Here is a 10,641-nt window from a genome sequence, read left to right as displayed (position 1 = left end):
CTCACTGGTTCCGGCAGGTGTCAGGAGTCAGGGGTTGTCTCGGATGAGCCTGGTCCCCCCGTTGGGATTCCACTCTGTCGCCACTGCTGTCGGGGACCTCCACAGGGTCCTGGGGGATTTACCAACGTCCTTTTGTCGGGGAAACAAGACTCCCGGCTAGGCTGTTGAACACGCCGGCCACCTTCCCTGTCCCCCTGTCCCCCTGTCCCCCTGTCCCTCTCCCAGACAAGGCATGGACTTGAAGAGAGAGCAGCCCTGCCCCCAGGTCAAGCTCCCCTTCCTGGATCCCCCTCTCTTCTTAAAGATCTCCGCCGTCTTGCTAGCTCTCTGATGCCTGAAAGAAGATCCTTTTTTTAATTTTCTTTTAACTTTCAATTTGTAATGCGTGGGAGAGGCGTTCCGATTTCCTCACCTGCCCTTTCCCCAAAACGCACATCCTGGGAGGGAGCCTCTATGATTACTGGGTCTTCCCGATTAGGAACTTAACAATGTTCACACATCCGATAAATAAAAGATGGAGGGAAATTGACATGTTTACAGTTCTAGGCTTTCCGTTTCGGTGACGCTCAATTACTTGGCAATTATAGATAGTTATACAAGAGAAAGAAGAGAAAGCAACATCTGCCGAGAACTTTATTCTGATAATTCGGTTCAATTAATACCTATTAAGCACTTATTATGCGCGGAGCAGCCGGCAGGGCCACGGGACGCGGAGACGCGAACGGCTCGGAGAGGAACCCTCTCTCTGTCCTCGGTCCGCGGGGGCTCGAAAGACACGGGGCTCCCACCTCGTTTGCGTTGTTTCTGTTGACCATGTGACACGTGAGAGTGATACTTTGGCTCAAAGGGCAGTTCTGCAGAATAAACATATTGATATCCAAACGTACATATGCATCTCTCTGTCGGGGCGAGGGACTCACCGTGCTGCTGAGCCGGTGACGTGGTGTCTCTCCACAGCGGTCAGGGTCCCCTGTATCGGATCGCTCGGGCCAGTGGCTCAGTGCCAGCCTTCTGGGTCCGGTCCAGTTTACAAAAATAATCCCCCCCCTTTTTTTTTGTAAGGCCGTGGGAAGCTGTGGACGCTCCCCGGTGATTCCCGTGCGTGTTAAACATGTATGTCCACCGCCCTGACGGGCAGGTGTGCTCCCAACTCCTTCACAAAGAGCCCTGATCACTTACGCATGGCCTTCCTGGTCATTTTACCTTCCTCAGGGCTTCAGTTACCATCCGCATTCAGATAAATATCAGGTCTCAACTTCCCAATCTCAGCGTTTCTCCCGAGAGCTGCACCTCAGTGTCCGTCTGCCTCCCGAGCAGATCCACCCGGGGCTTTCCTGGGAGGACGGGGCAGACTCAGCAATGCCCTCTTCTGTCTCTCTAACTGGTCCATACTCCTCCTCTTGTCCGCGGAGTGAGAGGCCCCAGGGTCCCCCCTCACGTCACCCAAGCCAGCACATCATCTATCTTCCCTTCCTCTCTCTTCTCCATCGATGCAATCGCTCTCTGGACAAAAATCTAAAGTCTGGTTCAGTAGACGTCCTCCATGTGCCCAAAGCAATCCAAGTCTTGCCACGTCCACGGACACCACACTGTGTCTAGACTTCTCTCGGCTGGGTAACAGAACACATACACACACACACACAGACACACACACACACACACAGACAGACACACACACACATACACACACACACACAGACACACACACACACAGACATACACACAGACACACACACACTCACACACACACACACACACACACTCGGCTGCTGGGCTCTGATCCCTGTGACCACAGAATTAGAATCACCTGGCATAATGGTTAGAAATTCACCTTCCTGGGCCCTAGCCTATGCAATTTCAGTTCTGGAAGTGGAGCCGGAATCTTTTTAAAAAAAATAAACACATCTGGACAAGGATCCTGCAGATGCAAAGTGTGAGAGCCTCCAGCTGGAGCTGTCTCTGCAGACGGCACCCGGGGGCGAAGGCAGGAAGACACGGCCACTCAGACACAAGGACGCTGGCGCTGCTCAGGAATGTCAGACGGACAGACAGCAGGGAGATGAGATAACTTCAGCCCTTCACCGTGCGGAGGAAAGGCCGAGACAGACCAGGTCACCAGCTGGCTAGGGCCAGACACAGGAGACGAGGCCAGTGCAGGTGGCCTCCAGGTGAGCGCCCTGTGCTGGCCCTCTTGTCCACATATTAAACACCAGAGATTGGCCCTGGCTGGTTGGCTCAGTGGTAGAGCATCATCCAGGTGTATGATAGTCCCGGGTTCGATTCCCAGCCAGGGCACACAGGAGAAGCGCCCATCTGCTTCTCCACCCCTCCCCCTCTCCTTCCTCTCTGTCTCTCTCTTCCCCTCCCGCAGCCAAGGCTCCATTGGAGCAAAGTTGGCCCGGGCGCTGGGGATGGCTCCGTGGCCTCTGCCTCAGGTGCTAGAGTGGCTCTGGTTGCAACAGAGCAACGCTCCAGAGGGGCAGAGCATCGCCCCCTGGTGGGCATGCTGGGTGGATCCCAGTTGGGCGCATGCGGGAGTCTGTCTCTCTGCTTCCCTGCTTCTCACCTAAGAAAAATACAGAAAACAGAGCTTATTTTAGGTAAAGTGTGTGTGTGGTCTCATTTATTCCCATGGAATGGGAATTTGTTAGTGATACTGAACCACCCAATATTATTATTGCTCATGTAAAACATGTAAGTTTCTCATGGGTTTTTGTTTTTGTAAAAACAAAGATAACAAAAACAAAATGTAGCTATTTACTGAAGTATTTTAGGTCCAAGGTCTCAAAGTCCTTCTGAACAAGTCCAGTGGAAATTTTCTACTACAGAAAAAATGTTCCTTGCAGGGTTCTTTTTCTTTTCTTTCTTTCTTTCTTTTTTTTAATGTATCACACAGATATGGTCGCAGTAATTACCACTGTCAAGCAAGACCAGGAGCTGGAAGCCCCTGATGCTTTCCCGCATAGAGACTGCAAAGATGTTCTAATATACATTTACATGATAATAAGAAACCTATCTAGAGATTTTAAAGGGAGAAGATACTTGTTTAACTTCATGGTCTCGCTCTGAACTGGAAACTGTGGTTAAAAAAAGTAGTTATGGTTTCTTTCCAATTATTAAGGACACGCACTTTAGGGAAGAGATGCTTAAATGCCTTATTAAAACCTGTTCCAAAATGTTCAGCATACGCAGAAAAAAAACACAACTTTTTTTTTTTTTCAAACTTGGGAAAAACGAGCAGCCTGAGGAAGATGTGTGAAACTCAGATGACATCAGCACTCGGTTTTCTCGAAAACCCCTCACAGATGCGACCGTGGAGGAAAGGGCGTGAGGTCTCATCATCCCCAAGGGGTCGTCGCGAGGCCAGTGGGGGCTGGGGGCCGGGGGCTCGGGCTGCGGCTTTAACCGTGTTACCCACCCCTGACGTGGCGTGGGGACCAGACTCAGAGCCCCCCCTCTGAATCACAGCTCTCCACTCCTTCACAAGTCGCGAGATTTTTATTCTGTGCTGGACAGAGTGGATGTTGCACATTTTAAATTATGTTGTTTTCCTTTGAAGAGCATTGAGTTCTCCTTCTCTTTTCTTTTTCTGGAGGGACGTTAATTCATGGGCGGGTCACTCTAATCGCCTCGCGGCTCAATTTTGAACCGGTTAAGACGGGTTTCCTTCAGTTGGCGCTCCGTCTGAGGGTGGGTGTTGTTTGCCCTCGGACACGTCCCTCGGTCTTAAATAACAGACCTTGGGGGTTTCAACGGGAAGCTCCCTGTGTTTACCCAGGCCCTCTGAGTTCACGAGATTTCAACTCAAAACCATATCTCCCTGGCATGCGGTTACAGCTGAAGTCTCTGGTTAAATATCATATTTAACCACTTAGATGCTCATTCACGACTGTAAATATATATAATGTATATAATATGTACGTACCCTTCAGAGCTGCCGTTTAGGATTCAGCCAAGAACATAATGTCACTCTGCGCTCACAATGTCACTCTGCGCTCACCACGGGGACGCGTCCGGCTCTGGCTGAGCACGTGGGGGGCGTTCCCCCTCAGCCTCAAGCCGCCTGGTGGCTCTGACGTCAGCCGCTGTCTCTCAGCCCTGACTCTCCACCTCTGACCTCTTCCCCTTCGCGAGTGGACCGGGACCTGTGCTCGGCGAGAGCCCAGCTAAGTCCGGCTCTCCCATCCTGCCGTCTCCTCCCTTCAGAGACTCGTAATCGTTCTCCGGTGGGAAGTGACAGCTGACGTCAGATGCTCGGTCCCTAACAGATGCTGAAGTCCCCTCCCTTTCCCATGGTAGTGATTACAGACTCCCTGTCTGACACCCCGATACCTCCGGTCCTCTGCCTCTGTCCCCACAGTCTGTCTCTTCCCCTTGGTGCTGGGTCACTTGGTGTCCTTTCTGAACGATGCCTGGCCATTGAGAGTGGGGGACGTCTATCATGACAAGTCCCGGAGGCTCTGGATGATGCTATCCTGCTCCAGAAAGGGTTCGTTCTCCTCCAGGACCATGTACAGCACGGGGCAGATGTCTCCATACAAGCCGGGACTGAGCCATTGGAAAGCGGTACTCTGGGTCTCCACGCAGACAGAGCGCGGACGGGGAGCAGCGGAACGCACAGCCTGGACCCACGGGGAGAGAGGAGGAAACGCCTGTTCGTTGGGAAAGGGTCTGGATTTTACAAGATGCTCGGTAGGTTGGCTTTATGAACGGCTACTATTATTCTGTACGCGCTCTGTGTCAGGACTTCTTGCAGTTACTGAAAATACACCTCACGGCACTCACTGTCTGTGAAAGGCAGCGTGCACCTCTGTACTCTCCCAGAGAGAAAGACGGGCTTCCCGCTCACCTTACAGAAGCTGCCCAGGCAGTCGGCACCCGGAGATGCGGGGAGCTGCTCGGGGGGCCGCAGAGCACATCGGACGTGGGTGTTTTATAAACAGCCCCAGCCATGTAGCCGGCCAGCAGCCAACCCCAGACACGATGGACATATCTGACTCGAAGGCAGTGTGGTGCATTGAATAGGGATACACGAAGTATCCAAGTCATAGCTTTCTAATCGCTGCCTCCACCCCCGCCAAAAGAAATGAAATAAAAAGCTGATTTCTTTCTTAAAAAGTTCCATATATCTGATTTCCTGAATTCTCATTTCAACATGGGGACTGCTGTTATTACACTTCCCCCCTTGGCAGGCTAAAAAGTCTGTGTCCGTGGGCTGGCCACCCCAAGGTCGCCTCTTCATGACTGTCCAGGTGGACAGTGGCTCAGCTGGGACCCGCCCCGGTCCAGCCGGGCTGAGGACAGGGCCGTTTCTCCCTGGGGGCACCCCGGGCCCCAGGCTGCAGGCTGGTGGTGCCTTCTGAAGATCTGGGAATTAGGAGACATGTCTTGTCTTCGAAAACTTAAAAAAAAAACCTTCAGAATACAGGTTAAGAAATAAATGTCCGCTTGAATCCTTGCACAACGTACTTTCTTGACTTCACAACCCACAGCAGTCCCTCACGCCTGAGGACACGGTGTGGGTCAGACTCTGCTCACTGGCCGGGAGGTCCTGGACGAGCATGGTCACTGTGGAGACGGTCAGACTCCGCTCACTGGCCGGGAGGTCCTGGACGAGCATGGTCACTGTGGAGACGGTCAGGCTCCGCTCACTGGCCGGGAGGTCCTGGACGAGCATGGTCACTGTGGAGACGGTCAGACCCTGCTCACTGGCCGGGAGGTCCTGGACGAGCATGGTCACTGTGGAGACGGTCAGACCCCGCTCACTGGCCGGGAGGTCCTGGACGAGCATGGTCACTGTGGAGACGGTCAGACCCCGCTCACTGGCCGGGAGGTCCTGGACGAGCATGGTCACTGTGGAGACGGTCAGACCCCGCTCACTGGCCGGGAGGTCCTGGACGAGCATGGTCACTGTGGAGACGGTCAGACCCCGCTCACTGGCCGGGAGGTCCTGGACGAGCATGGTCACTGTGGAGACGGTCAGACTCTGCTCACTGGCTGGGAGGTCCTGGACGAGCATGGTCACTGTGGAGACAGTCAGACCCCGCTCACTGGCCGGGAGGTCCTGGACGAGCATGGTCACTGTGGAGACGGTCAGACCCTGCTCACTGGCCGGGAGGTCCTGGACGAGCATGGTCACTGTGGAGACGGTCAGACTCCGCTCACTGGCCGGGAGGTCCTGGACGAGCATGGTCACTGTGGAGACGGTCAGACCCCGCTCACTGGCCGGGAGGTCCTGGACGAGCATGGTCACTGTGGAGACGGTCAGACCCCGCTCACTGGCCGGGAGGTCCTGGACGAGCATGGTCACTGTGGAGACGGTCAGACCCCGCTCACTGGCCGGGAGGTCCTGGACGAGCATGGTCACTGTGGAGACGGTCAGACCCCGCTCACTGGCCGGGAGGTCCTGGACGAGCATGGTCACTGTGGAGATGTCTTAGGCAATCACTTCAAGGAGCTTCGTAGCCACGCAATTTCAGAAGCCAAGGGGGTGCGGGAGGGAGAAGAGGGTAGAGGGGACAGATGGTGACAGAGGGAGACGTGACCTGGGGCGCGGAGCACGCACTACAGTCTATGGATGATGGATTACAGAACGGTGCCCCTGACGCCTGTATGTTATTAACCCATGTCACCCCAATAAATTCCATAAAAAATTTTTTTTTAAATTATTTAAAAATGTCTACTTACTGTGCAATACGGGTACAGTGTAACGTTCGCTGAGACCTTCATGGGAGGAGGTCCCGGAACCGGAACCGGAACCGCTGGGCCTCTCGGTCGGCCTGCTGGCTGCTGAGGGACAGGAGGGCAGGCCTGGCAGTCACGCTTCTCCACGGCCGCCGGTCCATGGGGCCCGGCCCGTCCGGGCGCCTCACGCTGGCCGCGGGCTCACCCTGGGCCGGGACCTGGGGCCCGGCCATCCCACCAGGCCGGGGGGTTATCCACGATTAGGAGTAGGAATAGCAGTCACAGTCCTAACAGTCGCGGAAGTCGGGAAACAGTTCAGTGCGGAAACGGAAACGGAAGCTGTGTCAGAAACGATTTTCAGCCTGCCCTTCAATGACACGTGACTGAGACAAGCACGAAGGGGACCCGAGATGTGACCAGGACAAGCACGAAGGGGAGAAAGAGGAAAAGAACTCCGTCGATGCGGAGAGGAGGCGGCAGAGACTCCCGGAGGGGACCGGGGTGATCGATCACGGACTCGACGCCTCCGGGGAGAGATGCTCTGGTGATGACCGCGCCCGGGCACCGGCGGCGTAGCCTGGCCCGTCTGCTTCCTTGTCAGGACACGGGCTTCCGCAACAACACAGCCTCCGAGATTTCCATCAGATGTCCTAGAGCAGTGGTCCCCAACCCCCGGGCCGCAGACCGGTACCGGTCCGTGGGCCATTTGGTACCGGTCTGCAGAGAAAGAATAAATAACTTATATTATTTCCATTTTATTTATATTTAAGTCTGAACGATGTTTTATTTTTTAAAAATAACCAGATTCCCTCTGTTACATCCATCTAAGACTCACTCTTGACGCTTGTCTCGGTCACGTGATACATGTATCTGTCCCACCCTAAAGGCCGGTCCATGAAAATATTTTCTGACATTAAACCGGTCCGTGGCTCAAAAAAGGTTGAGGACCACTGTCTTAAAGCCTCTTCAACTGAGGTCATTCCAGCCGTGTAAGTCCAGAGAAGCGCACTGCCTTCGCTAGTTTTAGAGTAATTATCGAAGAATGAGATCATCTCTTTTTCAGGACAATGAGAAAGGGCACAGTTGCTACTGAGAAGAAAAAAAAAAAGAAGACAGAAAGAAATAAGAATTATAGCAACCCTCTTTTTGAGAAAGCTGCAACCCAAGGTATCCTGAGACAGCCTTAGCTAGAGGCATTGACTATTCGGAGTTGGTAATTTAAGCTCTGAATGCAATTCGAACATAATGTGTTTATTGGGAACTTGCAGTAGCTCAGGGAATTTCACCATTTTTTTAACTAATGTGATCGCTGGGCAGGGCCCTTTGTGCACAATAGCTGTCAGCTGATTGTTAGAAAACGTGACCCTGATTAGGGCCATCAAGTCCTAACTTGCTGAGTCAGAGTGCCCTGGCCGTCCCGTGGGGCCCAGCGGGGACGCGTCGGTCCTCCGCTTCCCGCTGAGGGGACGCTGGGCTCCCGCCACGCAGCTGCGGCCTGTCGTCGCCGGAACGCGTCCTGTCTGTCTGCCTGTCTGTCGTTCGTGAGCTTTTCCTGGCGGCTTCCTCGTCCGTCATCGCCTCGTCAGGGCTTTCAAAGAAAACTTCTTCACGTGGTTCCGTTCTCTCCGACACTATTCCGTCGTCACGGGGAGCCCGTCCCCTCCGCCCGTGCTGCTTTGTGCTGAGCGAGCGTGTCTGACGGCGGCCTGCGCGACGCATCCCGCCTGCCGTGTGGTGGGAGACGACCCCGCGCCCCGGAGGTCGGAGGTGGGTCTGCGAGGACAAGGACAGCAGGGAGGGCGCCTCTCGGGAGGCGCGGGGGTCTGTCCCCGTCCCTGGCTGCCGCACCCAGAGCGACCGGGCGGGGGCGTGCACGGCTCCTCTGCATCCGGGGTCCTCCCGAGACGGAGTTCACAGTCCCGTCGACGACGTTCCCCTGAAACGCTTCGAAGGGGCTTCCCACGGAGAGAACACGGCAGGACGGGCTGCAGCTCTTCTCACTGCTTCACGGCGATGAATATGTTCCCGCCCGACGGCTCGAGCGGTTCAGTGCCCGGCGGGAGGGCTGGGTTTGCTGGGTGAGCATCTCCTTGGTGTGGGGGGAGGAAAGCTGAAGCTGTGGTTTAATCACACGGTGAGACAGTCCTTGGTGCTGGTGGCTCAAGTCCCTCCGAAGAGGAGACGCACCGCACACGCCTGGGCCGCGGGGCCAACACGCCTGGGCTGCAGGGCCAACACGCCTGGGCTGCCAGACACACCTGGGCCACTGGGCCAACATGCCTGGGCTGGGGGGCCGACACGCCTGGGCCGCGGGGTCGACACGCCTGGGCCTCCTGACACGCCTGGGCCACCCGACACGCCTGGGCCACTGGGCCGACACGCCTGGGCTGCCTGACACGCCTGGGCTGCAGGGCACGCAGGCCCCGGGGTCCCAGGGCACACCGGCTTATATGCACAAGCCCATGTCACCACATTCTGCACACGTCACCATCCTCAGCTGAGACCCCACGATTGACGACCTTCTTCCGTCTCAGTGCCAACCTCCACCAGACTGTGAGCGCCCCTGGGTCTGTCACACGACAGCTCCTACGGGAAGTGACCCAGCCGCTGCCAGACTCCGTCCCTGCCTCCTCATCCGCTATGTCTACGAGGGTGCACGTCGGGGGGGGGGGCTTCTCTGTGGGCTCTGACCCCAGAGGCATCAGGGCAGCCAGGGAGAGGACCCGCTGGGAACCTCCCACCCGCGGGGGCCCCTCCAAGTCTGTGGCTCAGGTTATCTGGTTGACTAACCCGGGGCTTTGGGACATCCAGGCTCCGTTCGGCAGAAATACTTTGTTTTCACTTTGGGTTTCCGCTGCACCTCCGTCCTCCCTGGCTCTCCCGGGAGGCACGCTCGGGTCACTTTCTGAGAGCCCTGTGTGACGTCCTCGGAAAGTCACACAGTGTAAAGAAGCAAGCGCTGCTAGAGCACAGCTTACACATTCAGACGACTGTGACTCACGTCTGTCACAGGCTCTAATTATGTGGCTCCCGCACGGTGGGTAATGGTGTGCAAGGGCAAAATCTGTCTCTCTTGTGACCTCTGGAGACAAAAACCGTGACATATGCAGTTCTAAGGACAACGTCTCAGGCCCGGAGCTACAGCGGCTTTAAAATGTCTGTATTTGATTGTTTCAACAATTTTCATAACACCAGGGCCACGACGTCGCTGATGACTCTCCGTTTATCTTCTGTCCTCCAGGACACAGGGTGACACACCGCTCTCTTGAAATCCTTGCCCACGGAGGTGCCGGAGGTCAGACGGCAGCACCCGAGTGTGAAGAACACCACCATCGCTGACGCAGGGATTTGCCGCGGCGGTGACAACATGGTCCCATTGCAGCAGCCCACCTCTGACTTGTATACAGCTTCACAGTCTAGAAAATGACTTTCCACACGTGGGCGCGGCTCACCATCGTGACGCTTACCGCCACCCTCTTCATCACCATCCTCGTCGGAGATTTGATTGCTGCTCACACAGTACAAAGCCCCACGCCGGGGTCGGGAAACTTTTTGGCTGAGAGAGCCATGAACGCCACATATTTTAAAATGTAATTCCGTGAGAGCCATACAACGACCCGTGTACATGACGCATTATCCAATAAAAATTTGGTGTTGTCCCGGAGGACAGCTGTGATTGGCTCCAGCCACCTGCAACCATGAACATGAGTGGTAGAAAATGAATGGATTGTAATACATGACAATGTTTTATATTTTTAACATTATTAACTTTTTTTATTAAAGATCTATCTGCAAGCCAGATGCAGCCATCACAAGAGCCACATCTGGCTCGCGAGCCATAGGTTCCCGACCCCTGCCCTATGCAAAGAATTCACAGACGTGGGGTCTGCTCTCTCAGTCTTCAAGACAGGAAGAGAAATGTCTCCTTCTTCCCCCCTAGAAAACGTATAAAAGACT

This window comes from Saccopteryx leptura, chromosome 10 (genome assembly GCF_036850995.1).
Source record: "Saccopteryx leptura isolate mSacLep1 chromosome 10, mSacLep1_pri_phased_curated, whole genome shotgun sequence".
NCBI classification, from domain to species: domain Eukaryota; kingdom Metazoa; phylum Chordata; class Mammalia; order Chiroptera; family Emballonuridae; genus Saccopteryx; species Saccopteryx leptura.
The sequence above is the reverse complement of the archived record's forward strand: the minus strand, read 5'-3'. Positions refer to the sequence as shown.